Source organism: Gorilla gorilla, chromosome 2 (genome assembly GCF_029281585.2).
Source record: "Gorilla gorilla gorilla isolate KB3781 chromosome 2, NHGRI_mGorGor1-v2.1_pri, whole genome shotgun sequence".
Classification (NCBI taxonomy): Eukaryota; Metazoa; Chordata; class Mammalia; order Primates; family Hominidae; genus Gorilla; species Gorilla gorilla.
The window spans coordinates 134686645-134707500 of NC_086017.1; the positions used below are offsets into that span (position 1 = coordinate 134686645).

At 38.9% G+C, this 20856-nt stretch overlaps 1 protein-coding gene across 4 annotated transcripts in view; it reads right to left on the reverse strand.

Annotated features, from left to right (window-relative positions):
* MYLK (myosin light chain kinase) overlaps positions 1-20856 on the reverse strand; it is a 278820-nt gene that overhangs the window by 216724 nt on the left and 41240 nt on the right. For all 4 annotated transcript variants that reach the window (XM_063704112.1, XM_063704114.1, XM_055383826.2 and 1 more), the window contains one exon: positions 3083-3205. The gene's annotated coding sequence lies outside the window, so the exon portion shown is untranslated. The remainder of the gene's footprint in view (positions 1-3082; positions 3206-20856) is intronic.

The window sequence follows — 20856 nt, forward strand, 5'->3', positions numbered from 1 at the left end:
GATCTAAATGTAAGACCTGAAATGATAAAATTACTAGAAGAAAACATAAGGAAAATGCCTCAGAACATTGGTCTGGGAAAATATTTTATGAATAAGACCTCAAAAGCACAGGGAACAAAAGCAAAAATAAACAAATAGCATTATATCAAATGAAAATGTTTCTGCATAGCAAGGGAAGCAAATAAAACAAATAGTGAAAAAACCTACAGGATGGGAGAAAATATTTGCAAACTACTCACCTGACAGGGGATTAATATCCAGAATATACAAGGAACTCAATTCAACAGCAGAAAAACAATCTGATTAGAAAATGGGCAAATGATATGAACAGACATTTCTCAAAAGAAGAAATACAAATTGCCAACAAATATATGGAAAACTGCCCAACATCACTAATCATCAGGGAAATACAAATCAAAACCACAATGAGGTATCATCTTATCCCAGTTAGAATGGCTATTTTCAAAAAGACAAACAACAAATGCTGGCAAGGATGAGGAGAAAAGGAAACTCATATACTCTTGGTGGGAATATAAACTAGTATAGCAACTATGAAAACCAATATAGAGGTTCTTCCAAAACTAAAAATAAAACAACCATATGATCCAGCAATTCTACTACTGGAAGTTTATCCAAAGGAAAAAAGGAAATCATTGAAGAGATGTCTGTATCCCCATGTCTACTGCAGCACTATTTACAATAGCCAAGAAATGGGATCAATGTAGGTATCCATCAGAAGATGAATGGATAAATAAAATGTTGTATAGATACACAATGGAATACTATTCAGCCATAAAAAAGAATGAATCCTGCCATTTGCGGCAACACGGATAGAACTGGAGGACATTATATTAAGTGAGATAAGCCAGGAACAGAAAGTTAGACACGGTGTGTTCTCATTCATATGTGAAAGCTAAAAAATATTGATCTCAAAGAAGTAAAAAAGTAGAACAGAGCATACTAGAGGCTGGGAAGGGTAGGAAGAAGGGTGGGATAGGGAGAGATTTCTAAAGGATACAAAATTACAGCTAGATAAGAATAAGTTCTACTGTTCTATACCATGGTAGGATGACTATAGTTAACAATAATATATTATATAGTTTCAAATAGGTAGAAGAGGATATTGAATGTTTCAAACATAAAGAAATGATAAATGTTTGCAATGATGGATATGCTAATTGCCCAGATCTGATCACCATATATTAATGGTATCAAAACATCACTATGTACTCCATGAATATGCACAACTATTATTTGTAAATTTTTTTAAATTAAATTAAATTTAAAAAATGTTTACATCTTGCTAAGGAGTCCTGTATTACCTATGAGTGTCCCGTCGGCTCAGACTTTAAGGGACTCACAGAGAAGGGCATGAGTTCTAGACTGCCTTTGCACTGACCAGATGTATCTCAAGAGCTTTGCTCACATGGCCCCAATGATGTGAAGAAAGGAATACTGGGTGAGTCCTATGGTGTCATGTGCCCCTAGGCTTTAAAACTGAAGTTTTATCTCATTTTTATTTACTTCTTTTCCTCACTGCAAATGTCCCTGTCACAGCATAAAGTAGGTGACTAAACAAAGAGGGCTTCTGGCATAGCCCGCTCACCAGTACCAGAGGCACTACTTTCATCCTGACTTTTGGCCAGGCAGATGTGTCTTTAAAATAGAAGGGACTTGCATTATTTTGTGCATCCTTTGATCTTCTACCTATGGTGCTTCACAGTGTGAAAAGCCTTAAGGCTTTCCTTTAAAGGACGCCTTGCTCATATGTTCAGTGTTCGCTTTGGTCCAGCCTCCCACAAATCCTAAAATAAAGCCCCCATCTGAGCCACATATGCTGTGTTTTCTTTCAGGCAGTAGCAGGACACTGCTTTTCCCTTTATCAGCCATATTAGAGTCCAACCTTATAGTCACTTTTTTAAAAATTCCTTTAATGTTATGGGATTTATTTCCTTAACAAAAGAGCAGGCCCTACATACTTCGATATGTCTTTCAAAGTAATCTAAGAAGCTATTCCCTCAAGGCAATGATGGGGTCATAGTTCAGAGCAGGTTTAGCACCATGGGGGAAATTATCAGTATTATTTTTTTGAAATCACAGACCACACTTCCTGTTATTAATTCATGCCTCCCCATGTCCACCACCCACCAACCTTCTCACTTTCTTTGTTTCACTGGTATTGGTTTTGGCCCTGCCAGCCTCCTCTGCACTGAGAGTTAACTGACACCCTCACCCCAGGCTGATGTTAGCTGAGGACCCCTGAAGTACTGTAGTAGTTAGACCCTAAGGAGGGGGTCAAGGGTAGCGGCGGGAAACCACCTTCCTCACTGCTAAAGCTGCAGAAAGCAATGGAAACACCCTAAGCCCCAAATTACACATATGAAATCCCAAACGATCACCCACATTTTGGAATATTATTTAGAATATTTACTATTGTACAGCTGCCCAAAGAAGGCACTGTCTTTGTTAAACAGGCTCACTCTACACCTATTATCACACAGGATTTCTCACCAAACAGAGTGCAGGTGACCAGGTTATGGATAGTGCTCTGGAAGCTGCTCAGTCCCACAGAACTAGCTATGGTTATGGGTCCAGGTAACACAAAGTTCCACCTGTGTTCCATCCCCAACAATGCCTGCTTGCCAAGGAACCATGGAGTCAACGGAGAAATCAAAACCAGAGTTAGTCAGAGCAGCCTCCTGGAGCAGGAGGAGGAGAAAGTTTTCAGCCAGCTTGGAAGGATGGAGTACCACAGCGTGCAGTGTGAACAGTTTCTAGCAGCAGCCAGGGCACCCCGCAGGCCCTTAATCTTGTTTCCTGGCTAGTTCCAATGATGATTTCCACCACCTTCGCCTGTTCAAGAATTCTGACCAGCTAAGCCAAGATCAACAGACAATGCTACAGCATACTGCCTTCACTCCTACCTGCTTGGGCAGCTGTCCAGGTGCCATATCACCTTGGGGGCAGCAGTCTCTTCTGGGCACCTAGAAAGACACACAGCTCCCCTCTCTGCAGCCTCCCCAGGGTGGACTGAGGAGGAATGGTCAACAGCATAATGTAAACTCTGTTCACTCACCACCACCACCGTCTTCTCTGTTGTTTGTTGTGGCAACTGGGCCAGCGGGACAGGAAAGGCGTCCTGAAGCTCTCAGCTGGGAAGCTCCTGAAGTTGCTCTGAACTGCAGCAGAGGCAGCCGGGAGCCACCTGGGTGGGTGGGAAGGAGGAAAGGAAAGCCAAATCAGAGACAGACACGCAAAAGGGATGTGGGAGCGGCTGGGAGGAGTACATCACTCTGGGACAGGCTATGTAGAAATAGGGAAGCATCCCAACAGTGACGATGGGTGGCTTTTATTACCGTGTGGGGGGGTTATACGTTTAGAGTTCAGGAACAATAGTTACAAGGAGAACCAGAACGAGCTACTTTCTTCCCCCACAGAGGACAGACGCAGAACCATGACGGTGGTACTCAGGGTAGATTGCAGGGTCTAGGGAGAGGCCCTGGCAGGGGTGAGGGAGGAAGGCCATGGGAGCTGCCTTCCTGCAGGCGAAAGGCAGTGCAGGTAGGTGGCTGTTGGGGCCTTCTGGAGGGAGCTGGCTCCTGGCTATCAGGGATCTGGCTTTGGTGACATGGCCAGGGGAATAAAGGGCTGACAGGGCAGGAAAAGAAACACCAACACACTGGGAAAGCACTGTGCTCCTAGAGGAGTGTCTCTCCTACCTTCACTGTCCCAGGGCTGGGCTGATATGCTCTGTTCCCCCAGCACCACACCAAGGCGGAACACGGGACCCCCCACTCAGCCTGGCCCAGGCTCCTGAAGTTCCCCCTTCTCCTCCCTTCAGACACTTTTGTTTTCCTCTGAGGGCAAATCTCACTTCTTAAGGGGGAAACAAATACCTACAGTAAGTAGCAATTCCATTTCCTCAGAGGGACAAATAACTTATTTCAGAGCCCTCCATAAGCTACCCATCCAGATGGTGTGTTAATTTGAAAAGGACAGTTTGAAAATCCAAAGGAAATCAAGCCCTCACAATGGCATTTGCTGTTTTTGAATGTTTTCTGTTCCCTCCCAAAATTTATGTTGAATCTTAATCCCTGATGCAACAGTGTTAAGAGGTAGGACCTTTAGGAGGTGATTAAGTCAAGAGGGCAGAGCCCTCGAGAATAGGATCAGCAACCTTATAAAGGGGCTGGAGCGAACTGGCGAGGCCCTTTTTTGCTCTTCTGTCTTCTGCCAAGTGAGGACAAAGCAACTTGGCACCATCTTGGAAGCAGAAAACAGCCCTCACAAGACACCAAATCTGCTGGTGTCTTGATCTTGGACTTCCATTTTCCAGAACTGTGAGGAAAAAAATTTCTACTACTTGTAAATCATCCAGCCTCAGGTATTTTGTCATAGCAGCACAGATAGACTAAGACAGCATTTCAGCAGGGGACTTCCATACTGAAAACGTCCTTACACAGTCCCTTAATAAATCACAAAGGAGAGAGAGAGGGTGGAAACCCTGAGTTTAGGGTTGTGGCTTCCCCTGACACTTTGAGGGCCACTTTGAAAAGGAAACAGGAGAGACGGGGCTCTCAAAGAGGGGGCAGGATGAGGTGGAATTCCCACCCCATTACAGTCCCACAGCCAGGTGCTCTTTTCCACCTGGACAGGAAGTGTCAGCAGAAAGTTCATTTCAGGAATGCCAGCCTTGTCTGCACCCAGTTGCTCCCTGTAATCTGTTTGGCCACAGGACCAAATGAGAGCTCAAGCAGAACAGGTGTTTCTATAAGGAATGGTTTCCATATGTCTCATAAGCTAATCCAGGCAATCCCAGCAGGACTTCTCTTGACCTTGAAGAGAAAGGTCAAGCTCAGGACATCTGCTGCCACCCCCCTCAATGTATATCCATCTCTGGTGAAGGTTTAGGGATACCTATCGCTTCTTAGTTCCTTAACCTCGACCCCACCTCCAGTGAGCACACCTGGCCCTTCATTCTCAGCAGCCCCCTTCTGCTTTCTACCAGCCAGAGGAGCCTCCAAACCTGCTGCTCTTCCTATCCCAGTTCCCTACCCTGCCCCATGCACACGGGAGGCCCCTGGGTGCTCTGTCATTTCCATTCTTTTGCCCAGCTGATTAGGCCACATCTGGCTATTATTTCACAACTCACCTGCACCACAGACACTTAATACTCTCCTGCTTCTCAAATAATTAGAAGCCACTCACAAGAAAACAAAAAATAAAGCTGTTAATTATTTAAAACTTAAAACTATATAAAAGCTGATAATATGGGTGAAATGATTTTCTAAGCTAATTTTTCAACCCTATCAAGCATTACATCTATCCCCGAGTTCCCTGACACTCATGGCAAAAAAGGAAACAGGAGAGGTCACACAATTCTCCTTGTCAAATGAGGACACGAAGCCACTTCATCAGGTAACAGGGCCCTCCAGTGCTAATCTCCAAAAGGTCTCTCTCCAGAGAGAGGACTGAACAACACAACGGACAATTCTACAAATAGGGTTTTCAAAAGGAAACATTTGATATTTCATTACTGTTTTTTGTTTGTTTGTTTGTTTGTTTGTTTGTTTGTTTGCTTGTTTTTTGTTTCTTGGAGACAGATCTTGCTCTGTCGCCCAGGCTGGGGTGTGCAGTGGTGCAATCTCAGCTCGCTGCAACCTCTGCCTCCCATGTTCAAGTGATTCTTGTGCCTCAGTCTCCCAAGCAGTTGGGACTACAGGTGCATGCCACCATGTCCTGCTAATTTTTGTATTTTTAGTAGAGATGGGGTTTCACCATGTTGGCTAGGCTGGTCTTGAACTCCTGACCTCAAGCAATCCACATGCCTCGGCCTCCCAAAGTGCTGGGATTACAGGCGTGAGCTACTGCGCCCAGCCTCAGAGTTTGGTAACTTTTTAATATCAACATTTGATAAAAAGGAAAATAATAAAATATGTCTTGGGATTTTTGCAGGGATCTAAAGCAAAGGTCTGGACAGGTAACTTAATAAAGGTCTTGGTGGTTTTCAGTGGAAAGTTGAGTTGCCCTCATCACCCATCCTGGAGGTGGGGGTGCAGGTGGGTAAAGGTGGTGCAGGCAGGTTGCACGGGGTTAAGGGTTAGGGGGATTGAGGGAGCATTGGGATGTGCAGTGGGATTATTGACTGTCACAACGACTTGAGAACAAGGGAAAGGAGCTGAATGTCCTACATTAAATAGAATGCTCATTATAAAGAGCATTATAAAGCATTTTGTCTTGCCTAAAATGCTAATAGCACCCCTGGAGAGAAACACTGGAAGGGAAATGAGTAATTAGCATGACTCTTCTAGTGCCTCCTCTAAAATACCAATTAAGTTTTTACAGGGAGTTGATGGCAGTGACCACAAGAATGTCTGCTCCGGGAAGTAGAGATGAAGGAGGATGCCAGGTTTCTGATGTGTCAGCTCTGCTGGTGGTAAAGTGCATATTGTCTTATGAGGCATAACGAGCCTGAAGGGCATTGTTGGCTGGACAGAGAGCTGGGCAATGGTGCACTATAAGCATGCCCATGGAAAGGAACATAGCTCTCCTTTTATTTCTTTATATGTCTAAATGAAGACACAACTGGAACACAAAAACTACACATCAATCCATCATAGGAGAAACTATTTTAGGATAGAGCAGTGTTTCTCAAAGTGTGGTCCCTAATTAGCATCACCTGGGAACTTGTTAGAAATGCAGATTATTGGGTCCTACCCCAGACCTGCTGAATCAGAAACTCTGGGTGTGGGGCTGAGAAACCTGTGTATTGACAAGTCCTCCAGGTGACTCTGATGCAGGCTCAAGGTTGAGAACCACTGGTCTAGAAAGCCTGAGGTTCAATATGGCAATCAGTCACAAGAGAGATTTTAGAAATCCTGCTTCATCCCTGTGTAGAGTTTCTATTAGGCCCAGAGATGGAGGGGAATATTTGAATATGTCTGTGGCAGGCAACTGATCAGGGGTGGAAGACCTGAAGACAGAAGACCCCAGGGATGAGAAATAAGGACAAAGAGTAAATTATCAAGGGCCAATCTGAGCCTCAAGTTTAATTAACCATCCTAGGAAGATTTTGTTTTAATTTAACTTGTATTCCTGTTTGAATAGCAAATACAGTTATATGGTTTGAAATTGTTTTGGGGCTCAGAAAACAATACCCCAAAATGAAGGCTTCAGAAGCAGCCTCAGAAGCAAAAGTTTCTCTCTGACCTTCTTCTTCCCTCCTGTCTCTGGCCACTCATTCTCCTCCAAGGACACTAGAATCCCTCTTCCCCAAGGCAGGTTATAGAAACCAGAATCCCTTTTCCTTAAAGCCAGCCATGAAACCTAAAAATATTATTCTAACTTCTCCCCCTGGCCTTTCTGTGTAAAAACTGGCCATAAAGAAATTATCTGACCTACTTTGTTTGACTGTGGGTCATAAGAGCCCCATTCCAGAGAGACTCTTGCCCCATCAGAAGGAAGAAATGCTGCACAGAGAGGAGGAATACAAACAGAAAGGCCTTGCTGAGTTTCCCTACTCAGTCTATTAGCATTAGATTATACCCTTTTTGTCCAATCATATTTTTACACAGTTGTCCACAGTTTATTGAACCTAAGCATAAAAATGAACAGTTTCCTTTGTATCTTTGGGTCTTCATTCGAAGGCTCCCATGTCATGGAAAACTATGATCAAATAAATGTATGTGCCTCTTCTACTATTAATCCACCTTTTGTCATTTGATGTTTAGTGAACCTTCAGAGGGCAAAGGAGAAGTTTTCCCTTGCCCCTTCAACTGAAAAGATACAAAAGTATATAGTGAAATGTCTTTCACCCACACCCGCTTCTAGGTACCCAGCTCCTAGGTATCCAGCACCAACTTCTCTTCCAGAATCAGCCATGTAATCACATCTTCTAGAGATATGTTTTGAAAATACATGTATATTTTTATACCCACTTTTTCTTAAATACAAATAATAACATATTATACACACTCTTCTACACCTTGCTTTATTTTGCTTAATATATTTTGGGGGTTATGCCATACCAGAAACATCAAGAAACACTTAGAAGTGTTCTGAGTGTCTGGAAACATACAACACTCCAGGGCATGGGTATCTTTCCTGCAGATAAGAAGCACCTGGTAGGCTACCACATGATGTTTGCGGATTTCTTAGTGAACCTCCTGTAGGAAAGCTGTACTAAAATTCTCAGTTTGGAGAACTCTCCACAGGCCTACTTTTATTTTGTTTTATAACAGAAGGAGGTAATATGGAAACTCTCAGCCAGGTCATTAAAATTCAACAGTATCACTGCCAGATAACACTAGTACCTGGTGGGTCAGGCGTCCAAGGACACACAGTAGAGAGGAGTTTGACCACTAGGTAGAACTCAAAGCATCAGGATGACTTGGAACTTTTAAAATTTATAAGACTAGTAACTATAAATTACAAAACACATGGAAAGATAAAGACATGGACTAATTAAGAACACTTCCTACTTAATAGAGTCATTTTCCAACACTTAGAATCAAGTATGTAACATGGGACAAAATAATAATTCCTATCCTTCCACCAGCTTCAGTTATAGCAACATTTCTTTTTATTTTTTTGAGATGGAGTTTCGCTCTTGTTGCCCAGGCTGGAGTGCAATGGTGCAGCTCACTGCAACCTCCACCTCCTGGGTTCAAGCAATTCTCCTGCCTCAGCCTCCTGAGTAGCTGGGTTACAGGCATGCACCACCATGCCTGGCTAATTTTGTACTTTTAGTAGACACAGGGTTTTACCATGTTGGTCAGGCTGGTCTCGAACTCCTGACCTCATGTGATCCACCCCCTTGGCCTCCCAAAGTGCTGGGATTACAGGTATGAGCCACTGCGCCCAGCCTGTAACATTTCCTTCAGAATTATTTTTGTTCTATACACCCTTCAGCACCATCAGTAAGATGTCTTGCTCCTTCCTGATTCTAACCAGAGTTTTATCAATGTAGCCTTTGAACATAAAAGATGAAGTTGTACATATTATATATACATATTATATATAATTATATATTATATATATTACATATAATATATATTATATAAATTATATAATATATATAACATATATTATATATTATATATGTGTTATATATAATTATATATTATATATATTACATATAATATATATAATATATAATTATATATAATACATATTTTATATATTTATGCTCTATTGAGATATAATTCATATACCATACAATTTAAAGTCTTCAAATCAATGCTTTTTAAGTATAGTCAAAGAGTTGTGCAGTGATCACCTCAATGAATTTAGTGCACTTGCATCACCTGTAAAAGAAATGCCATACCTATTCACAGTCACTCCCCATAACCTACCCTAAGGTTTCCCAACCCTAGGCAACCAATAGTCTACTTTCTGTTTCTATGGATTAAGGATGGCTTCAACAGGCTCACAAGCACACTCAACACAACTAGGGAAACAAAATCAGTGATTTTGAAGATGAGTCAACAAAAATTATCCAAACTAAAACACAAAGAAATAAAAGAGTAGGGGGAAAAAAGAAAACAAAGAATCTAAAAGCTATGGAATAATATCAAATGGTCTAATATGCATATAATTGGAATCTCAGAAAGAGAAGAAATAGAGGATGAGTCAGAAGAAATACTTACATAATAATTAAGCATTTTCCAAAAATAATGAAGGACATCAAACCACAAATCCAAAAATCTCAGAGTACTTCAAGCAGTATAAATACAAACAAAAACAACCAAACACACCTAGGCATATAATCTTCAAGTGGCTGAAAATCAAAGGGAAAGAAACAATCTTAAAGGCAGACAGGGTGAGGGAATACATGAAAGCATACTTCTCATCTGAAAAAGTGCAAACCCAAAAAACAACAAAGGAAATCTTAAAGGTACTGAAAGAAAGAACCCTGTCAATCTGGAATTCCATACTCCTGAAAATATTTCTCAAAAATAAAAGAAAAATACAGACTTTGGAAACTAAATGAAAAGCTGAGAGAATTCATTATTAACAAACTTGCATAACGAGAACTAGAAAGAAACTTCTTCAGGCAGAAGGGATATGTCAGACAGAATTTGAATCCAAACAAATAAACTAAGATCTCCAGAAATGGTTAAAATGAAGGTAAATATATAAGGCATTTTTAAAAATGTTTAATTGCTCTAAAAGATGATTGACTTTTTAAAGTAAAAATAGTAATAATGTACTATGGGTTTATAGGGTATGTAAAAGAAAAATGCATAACAACAACAGCACAAGAGTTGAGAAGGAAGAACTTGGAGTATAATATTCTAAGGTTTTTATACCATACGTGAAGTGATATAATTGGAAGGTAGACTGTGATGAAAGATATATGTTGTAAACACTAGAGCACACATTACATTTTTAAAAAGAAGTATAATGATAAGCCAATAGTGGAGATAAAATGAAATAATAAAAATTCTCAGCTGGATATGGTGGCTCATGCCTGTAATCCCAGCACTTTGGGAGGCTGAGGCAGGCAGATCAACTGAGGTCAGGAGTTTGAGACCAGCCTGGCCAACATGGTGAAACCCCATCTCTACTAAAAATACAAAAATTAGTCAGGCATGGTGGCACATGCCTGTAGTCCCAGCTACTTGGGAGGCTGAGGCAGGAGAATTGCTTGAACTTGGGAGGTGGAGGTGGCAGTGAGCAAGACTGTGCCACTGCACTCCAGCCTGGCAACAGAGTGAGACTCCACCTTAAACAAAACAAAACGAACAAACAAATCTCAATAAATACAAAGGCAAGCAGAAAAAGAGGATAAAACGGACAAGAAAAAGATGAAACAAAAAATATTTATGGTAGTTTTAATCCAATCATATCAATAATTGCATTAATTATAAATGGCCTAACTACATGAATTAAAGATTGTTAGACTGTATAAAAAAGTAAGACCCAATTATATGCTATCCACAAAAAAAGCTCACCTTGAATATAAAGACAGAAATGGGTTAAAAATAAAACAATGGAAAAAGATATAAATGTAAGCACTAATCAAAAGAAAACTGAAATGGCTATATTAATATCAGACAAAGCAGATTTCAGGAAAAGGAATATTACCAGGGATAAAGAGAGTAATTTCATAATGATAAAAGGATCAATTCACTAAGGAAATGTAACACTCCTAAATGTGTACACATCTAACACAGGGTTCCAAAATACATTATCCAAAAAGTCTTAGGCCTGAAAGGAGAACTAGGAAAATCCACAATTGTAGTTACAGATTTCAACACTCCTCTCTCAGTAATTGATAAAACAAGTACACAGAAAATAAGTAAGGATTTAGAAAGGTGAACACCACTATCAACCAACTTGACTGAATTGACACTTGACCCAACAAATGCAAAATACACATTGTTTTCAAAAGCAAATGAAAGATTTATCAAGATAGACCATATTCTGGGCTACTAAACAAACCTGAATCAAATTAAAAGAAGTGAAACCACATAGAAATATTCTCTGATCGTTATGAAATTAAACTAAAACTTAGTAACAGGAAGGTATCTAACAAATTCCTAAAATGCTTGCAGATTAAACAACACATTTCCAAATAACTCACAGTTCAAAAAATAAGTCACGATGAATATTAGAAAATATTTCAAATGGAATGGACATAAAAAGGCACAATATGTCAAATTTGGGGGGATGCAGGAAAAGGTCAGAAGAAAATGTGTAGCATTAAGTGCTTATATTAGTAAAGAAGGAAAGTATTAACTCAGTGATCTAAGTTTCTACTTTAGGATAAACTAGAAAAAGAACAAATTAAAACCAAATTTCTCAGAAAGAAGGAAATAATAAAGATAAAAGCAGAAATCAATAACAATGAAAAGAAATAAAATCAATGAAGCCAAAAGTTTGGTTTTTGGAAAGATCAATAAAATTGGTAAGCCTGTAGGCAGGCTGATCAGGAAAAAAAGAAAGATGGTATAAAAACAAATCTCAGGAATAAAATAGAGAACATCACTACAAATCCTACAGACATTATATATATATATATGAATCCATATATATAGAACAAGTCTCTCTCTCTCTCTATATATATATATATAAACAAATCTATGTCATAATATAAAAACTTGACAACTTAGATAAAATACAAAAATTCACTGAAAGACACAAACTACCAAAATTCCCACAAGAAGAAATAGACAACCTCAATTAAAGAAATTTTATGGGAGCAACATTACTTGATATGAAAATAAGATAAAGACATTATAAAAAAACCATGGAACAATATTCTTCATAAATATAAACACAAAAATCCTCAACAAAATATTGGCAAATCAAATTCAGCAATATATTTTGAAAAACATATATTATTATTCTGTGTGGTTTATCCTGAAAATGTAAGGCTGGTTCAACAACTGAAAATCAGTGTAATTTACAGTATCAACTTAGTGACAAAGAAAAAAACTACATAATCATTTTATTAGATATTTAAAAATCAGACAAAATTCCATTTTCATTCATGGTTCTGGGCAACTGCTTTAGTCTGAATGCAAAAAACTGGAATTCCTTGTTTTAAAAAGGCAAAAGTTTCTTGGGGATCCAGAAGTCCTCTTATGAGACAGGTCTCAGGTAATGTTAGAAGATGGAGTACGAAGAAACAGATACATGGTGGAGACTTCAAACATATAATGAAATTATATTTATGATATGCTGTTCCAGAAAGAGCTTGTTACATATAGGCAGATTTCTATTGAATAAAAGAGGAGCTTCTTACTACCGGACCTCTGGACAAAGGCAGCAGCTTCATATTTCAGGTGGTAGATTCTTAAAACCACAAGTGTTCAAAAGGTGCGGGACAACTATCTGTGAAGGATGCTATAAAAGGTCTCCCATCTTAGATGGGAATATAGACTTGATGAATGAAAAGTTCTTCCTAGTGCTATAAAATAGTAGAGACAGAAAATCCAGTTGGCCTAACTAATGTTTATTAAGAGCTTGGTAAGGAAATATGAGGTTAATCTATATTTTAAAAGTCATATTGCCTATCTTTACGTAGTTTACACTAATAATTTAGCACAGATGTATATTTCTATGGAATACCTTGTAAAAATATTTTTCTATATATCCCTTTCTCCCTGCTTCTCACTCTAAAGAAGCTGATAAGTGATAGCTTAGTCCTTGCCTCATTAATACCTTCGACCACTCATTTTCTGTCAGTTCCTTTTTTTCTATCTTCAGACATCCTCTCTTAAAAATACCAACAATGAGACCTACTCCCTTTTCTAGCTACCATCCTATTTCTAGCCTTACTTTCCACTCATATGTTTTCAATGAGTCATCAACATCTCCTGCCACAATTTCCTTTCCACCCACTCCCTCTTTAACCCCCTACAATCAATCCAGTCCTTTTATATACCACCTACAAGGTCAGAATGCTAGGGTTTAGAGAGGCTGAGAGTGTCAGGAAGATATAACATTTGTACCCAAGGAGCTAATCAGAAAAAATCTACTTAAATCATCCAAATATCCACTAGGAAGAGACTAGAGACAGGGGTTAAAAAAGAGAACTAACATTTATTAGGTATCTTCTGGTATACTGTTGTGGTAGATTATCTCCCATCATGGCAATCAGCAATTCATCCATCCAGGTACACTCATGTCTCTCCAACTCTAACTTTATCAGAAATCACAATAAATATAAATGGACCAAATTCACCCATTAAAAGACAGATAATATTATTATACAATATTATATACAATATCTATCTATATCTGTAGCTATATATTCCACCTATATACTATTCATAAGATGAACCTAGAAAACACAAAGGCATTGAAAATAATAAATGAAAAAATAAGTTAGGCAAAAACTAACCATAAAAGAGTTGGAATAAGTAAATTAATATCAGACAAAATAGACTTTAATATAATTAATCAGAAAGAGAATCACTATATAATAATAACAGGAGTGAGATAAAGAGGTAGAGAATATCCCTGGCATCATCAGTTTTAGAAATGGGGGTCTAGTAACTATCTCCAATATAACAGCTCAGAATCAGGCCAATTCTGCTCAATTTAATCCAATCTCACAATTATTTGTGTGAAAACTCCCAAATTTGTCACCATGGGCAAAAAAGCTTAATCTAATAGACATATATAGAACCCTATGCCTGATAATTACAAAATATGCATTACTCTTTTCAAACACATAGAAAATATTTTCAAAAATTAAACTGCAAAAGTCTATAATGCAAGTCTCAACAAATTCCAAAGAATCATATAGTCAATAACAAAAAACAAGATCAACTTGTCTGTTCATTTCCTCTGCCAATATCTTATCTCTCTGAAACTGCCTTATTTATTTGTACTATTCTTTTGACATTGTTCATAGACATTGTGTCCATTTATGCAACACATTTGTATTAAATACTTACATACCAGTCAGTGTTCTAAGCATAGGGGATACATTAATGAACAAAGCAAAATAGACAAAGATCTCTCCTTTGAGGTGCTTACATTTCTAGTGTCACTTCTATCACTAGACTGCAAGTGCCCTAAGGGAAGACTATGTCTAATCCAGATTTGGCTGGCGCCCAATGTGCTGCTGGGACGGACACCATGTTGGATCTGACAAGGTACAGAACCCACACACTCTGATATTTAAGACAGAGGGCTTGCTGAGGCTTAAGGTATGATCTTCGGATAGTGTGGAATACAGCCTATCAGGCAGGGACCTAGAACCAGAAGGAGTAACAGAATCAACACACCCCTCACAACTCCCCTATCAGTAATTCAATAGCTCAAGTCTCAGCAGTCCATGGGTCAAAGCAAACTGAAGTCTAAACCATGTTGTCATGGCAGAGATGCCGAAGACCAGATGTCAAAAATACTGGAAACAATGAAATCAGACAGATTAGGAGAAATAATCATATATTTTAATATATCCTTGCAAATTGGGGCACAGTTTAAAGAGGCCAGATAAGCCAAGTGACTCGTGACCACATCTCACAGGTCTGTCTGGTTGTAAGGGCCCTTTCATCCTTCCTCTATGAGATAAGAATGAACATCCAGGTCTAAGAGCATCCAAGCTAGGGAGCAGGACAAGGAGACTATATATGTAGCTTGCTGCAAACAGATTCATGTTCTAATAGGAATAAGGGTAAGGTGGCTGGCTTTACAGAAAACTCTGCTACATTCCAGAATGGCAAGTTAACAGGCAGCATAACCAAGAAAGAAAAGGGCCTGAAAAAGAGAGATGCCTCCAACTTCTGACACAGGTTTAAAAGAAGACTGGTTCCTTCTGCAGAGACACATCCCTTTCCAAAGGCCGTATCAGTCCAGAGAGAAAGACCAAAACAAAAGCCCCACAGCAAGAAACAGGAAGGAAGGGGAACTATTCAAATTCCCTGCCCCTCTCCTCCATAGCACACAATAGCTGGGACCTCTACTGGGGCATCATAGCTCCAAAGGAATCCTTCTGACATGGTGTTTTCTGTTTTTTAAGCCTCTGTTTGAGCACTGTCACTATGGCAACAAGGCTGGGATGCTTCTGCTCTAAGTGAGAGGGCTTATCCCTTCAAATATGCTTCTTGAGTCAGCAACAAAGGAACTCACTGAACCTCAACTAATCTCACATTCTCCTTGGAGACCTCTCTTAAAAGGCATTTTCCCTCCTTGCTCCCACAAATCTTCTAGGTTTATGCTCTGTGTTCAGCCAACAACCACATTCACAAAATGATTGAGTTTACTCTCACACACCTATCTCAACCAAGCTCTGAGGTGTCCTCTTGAGTCACATAAGCCTCTCCCATACCTATTAAACAGAGACAAAGCAAGGACCTTGGTTTGGGGGAGGCCTCCCAGGAAGGCTAGTGGACATGGGCCCCCAAGCTAGGATGGAACAGAGGAATGAGGGGTAGGAGGAGCAGGAAGCCAACTTGTATAACTTTCTTTTCCAGAGGGAGGAATCCATGGTGGCATGTAGCCCTGGCAGGCCTGATCCTCACCACCTGGATCTGTCCTCAACCTGTCCTAGGCTAGCTGCTCTGTCTTGGCTCAGGTTCCACATCATTCCCAGCCACAGCTCTTTCAAGAGTAAAAGTTGGCTCTGGGGAATACATCCTCCCTGCCTTCAGAGGGGTCTTCCTTAGTCATGAGTTCTTAGAATCCTAAAATATAGGCCTACCTCTTATTAGTTTTATTACCTTAGGGAAGTCACTTAACCTTTCTAAGCATGTTACCTCATCTGTAAGACAAGAGCAATTGACCACTCCAGCAGGTTGTGATAAAGACTGAGGGGCAGGCATACATTCTACAACTCTTAGTTCTGTCTGCATCCAGCCCATTCCTCCCTCAGAAGCAGACAGTATCTAATCTTAGGAAGGTCTGTAAGCACAGAGAAAAAAAGATGCACCAACCTCACCTTGATAACTCCAGCTCCAGTGTGTGTCACCATTTCTGGGTAATATATAACTCTTCTCCTCAGTTGTTTTGTTTTGTTTTTTTTTTTAAAGACAGGATCTTGCTATGTTGCCCAAGCTAGCATGCAGTGGCTATTCACAGGTACAATCATAGTGCACTGTAGCCTTGAACTCCTGGCCTCAAGCAATCCTCCTGCCTCAGCCACCTCAGTAGCTGGCACTGCAGGCATGAGCCACAGTGCCTGACCTCTCCACTAGTTTTCAAAGCAAACAAACAAATAAGAGAGGGTATTCAGTCTCTTTTGCCTTTATTGTAAGAGACAATGAGGTGACAGCAAAGATAATTCTAGGAAGCAAACTTCTGGGTTCTAGTCCTTTTTGCTCACTGAGTTCCTCAGCCTATCCTCCAGAGGACTGACCTCCCTGTGGAAAGGGGCTGCAGAGGGCACTCTGTTAGGGTCCATTCCAACTCTAAGATCTCTGGGTCTTAGGTGAGTACCAAATGACCCATGAAATTGGAATAAAGAAGACTTTGCAGAGAGACTGGTACCCTCTAGGAGTGTCCTAAAACAGGGCAGATGAGACATGCAGGACACAAAGACTAGAAGCATCATTTATACCCAGGAAATATTTACCGCAAGGACATGTCAGGAGTCCATCCACCTCAGGGACAGAGTTCAAGGTTGACAATGCTGGGGAAATAGACATGAGCACCTTTTGGGTTTTCGTTTTGTTTTGTTTTGTTTTTTTTGAGACAAGGTCTCACTCTGTTGCTCAGGTTGGAGTGCAGTGGTGCAGTCACAGCTCACTGCAGCCTCAAACTCCTGGGCTCAAGCAATCCATCTGTCGTAGCCTCCCAAGTAGCCAGGACTACAAGTACACACCACCATGCCCAGCTATATTTTTTATTTTTTAGAGACAGGGTCTTGCTCTGTTGCGCAGGCTGGAGTACAATGGCAATCATAGCTAACTGCAGCCTCAGATTCCTGGACTCAAGCAATCCACCCATCTCAGCCTCCTAAATAGCTAGGACTACAGCCACACACTTCTATGCCCAGCTAATTCAAGCCATTAAAAAAAATCCACCACCTCCCCACTGTTTAAAATAAATGTTTTATTTGGGAATAACATTATATTCTTAGAAAAATTTCAAACATGATACAGAGTCCCTGGTACTCTTCATTCTGTTTCCCCTAATGTTAATCTATTACATTACCATGGTACATTTTTCAAAACTAAGAAACCAGACTTTATTTGGATTTCACCAGTTTTTTAACTGATGTTATTTTTATGTTCCAGGATCTAATCCAAGATACCTCATTGCATTTAGGGTAAAGCACTTTTTAATGGTGAAAGATTTCTATCATAGCGACAAAACGGATTCTTGATTAAAAGAACATCAGATACATTTGTGTCTCTTTGGGAACCCTTTCTTCCCATTTCCATGTCTGTTCCTCCTGTAAGAACCATTATAAACTCATTGTTTTATCATTCCCAGACATGTTTGTGTGAATGCACAGAAAGACAGTATAAGCACAAACTCTGTATATATAGTGTTGTTTTCCAGGCTTTAAAACTCATATAAACACTATTCTTTTCATATCCTCCTGTAACTTGCTTCTTTCATTCAATGTTGTTTTTGAGATTGATCTCTTAAGAAATATAACTATAGTTCTTTTACTGCTATATATAGTATGCATAATATTTCATTCATTTTCCTACTGGTGGAAATTTGGACTGTTTCCCATTTTTTGCTGCAATGAACACTTTAATATTAAACGTCTACTCAGGTACACAAGAAAGATTCTCCATCTAGGACTGAAATTCCTGGGTGTAAAGGGTATAACCAAATTGTTTCCTAAAGCTGTAGTACTGTCCTTCCAGCAGTGTAGGAGTCTGTCATTCCATATGCTCATCCATACTAAGAAGTACATTTAACTTATGAATTAATCTGTGGAGAACTGGCACCTTTATAATGAATCTTCCAGTTTATCAATACAGCCCTTTTCTCCATTTATTAAGGATCTCTTTTTTTTTTTCTTTCAACAACTGTAATTTTCTTCATAAACATTCTTGTGTACTTTTTGGTTAGGTGTACTCCTGGGTATATTATGGCTTTTGTTACTGCTGAACATGGGATCCTTTATCTATTAATTTTTCTAACTGGTTATTCCTGGTAAATAGTACTTTAATATGTTGATACTGTATTTATGGAACTTGGAATTCTTACAGTATACAGTTGGTTCTCTATATCCATGGGTTCTGCACCCATGGCTTCAACCAACTGCAAATCCAAAATATATTTTTTAAAAATCTAATAAAAATAACAACACAACAATAAAAATAATACAAATAAAAAATACAGTATAACAACTATTTACATAGCCTTTACATAGTATTGGGTATTACATATAATCTAAAGATGATTTACAGTATACAGTAGGATACATGTAGACTATATGCAAATACTATACCATTTTATATAAGGGACTTGAGCATCCACAGATTTTGACACCCAAGGGAGGTCCTGGAACCAATCTCCCATGGATAGTGAGGGATGACTGTATTTTCCACTTAAAAATCCCAATAAAATCTTATTGGTATGCAATAAGATTTTAATCTTTATCTTCAATATTCACATTTTTCTTGTCCTATTGCATTGGCTAGAACCTCCTGTACAATGCTGAATATAGCAATAAAGGGCATTCTTGTCTTTTTTATGACTTTATTGAAAGTGAGCCTGATGTTACTGTGTATTGTTAAGGATTGTTTTTTGCTGTACTATTTTGATAGATGTTCTTTATCAAGTTAAGGAAGCTCTCTTCTATTCTTAGTTTTCTGAGAAGTTTGCCTCAATTGTGAATGAGTGCTAAATTCTGACTAATGTTTTTTCTGTATGTAATAGATTATAGGCATTATTAATCTGTTAATATTCTTTATGACATTAATATATTTTCTAATGTTGAATCATCCTTCTATTCCTTTCACAAACTCTACTTAATCAGAATGTAAATATTTGAAATAGATTTGTAAATATTTCATAAGCATTTATATTTATAAATAAAACTGGCCCACAATTTTCCTTTCTTGTGTTCTTCTTGTCTTATTTGGATATTTAAGTTATACTATCATTATTTTAAAAAGACAGCTTTTCCCCAGTTTCTATCCTCTTAGACAGTTTGCACAATATTAGGATTATTTACTTCTTGGAGTTCTACATGCAAAAAACCATTTAAGCCTTATATTTTTGGGAGAAGAAGTCTCTTAACTATCAGTTTAAATTCTTTATAATTGTTATTTTACTGCAGTTTTCTATATCTTTTGAAGTAGTTATGGCAAATTATATTTGCCTAGAAAGTTACCCATATGTCCTCCTAATCCAAATTTTAACATAAAAATTTTCAGAGTATAGGTTTTTGATTTTTATTATCAATTTCATATCAGGAGTTATATTTCCATTTCATTCAAAATATTATTTGTGGGTCTTATTTTGAAAAAAAAAAGCCTTACTAGGGTTTTATCTATATCACTTTTTTAATCCTCCAAATGATTTTCTATTTCATTTGTCTTCCTTTGTTTCCTTCCTTCTACTTTTCCAAAGGTTTCTTTAGGATTTTTTTTCTAGCTTCTTGAGTAGGATATATATAGTAGACAACAATAATTGCTTACACAATATTTATAATATTCTCCCTTGTTCCATACTAACATACCCTTATTTGGTTTGGGAAGGCAATACACCATGCTAAAAAAAAAAAAAAAAAAAAAAAAAAAAAAAAAAACAAAACTATACTTCCCTGGCTCCCTTGCAGCTAGGAACTGCCAAATGACACAGTTCTAACCAATGACATATAAGTGGAAGTTATTGCATAGGGCTTCCAAGAAAGCTCTCTAATTAAAGGTAGCCAACTCACTTGGCACATGCCTCTTTCAAAACCTGTCCTTTCTCCATCATGCTTGGAATGTGAATGCTAAACTGGAAGTAAAGCAGCCATTTGGCAACCATGAGGCAGCAAGCATGAGTATGAAAATTATGTTTAGATGAGTGGATGTTAAAAGAGCCCAGGACCCTGATGGCATAATGGAGAATCCATATTTGCCTTGGACTACCTCGAAACTTCTTGTTATATGGCAAATGTTAAACCCCTAGGTCATTAAAGCCATGGTCATTTAGATTATCTTTTAAATATAGCCAAATAAAATTTACAGTAATACCTATTCAACATGTTATCCTTTTCTTTTTGGTAGGAATTGAGGGCAGATGGGGTCTCGCTCTGTTGCCCAACCTGGAGTTCAGTGGCATGATCACAGCACACTGTAGCCTCAGCCTCCCAGGCTCAAGATATCCTCCCACCTCAGCCTACTGAGTAGCTGGGACTACAGGCCCGCGTCACTACACCTGGATAATTTTTGTATTTTTTGTGGAGGCAGGGTGTCACCATGTTGCTCAGGCTGGTCTCAA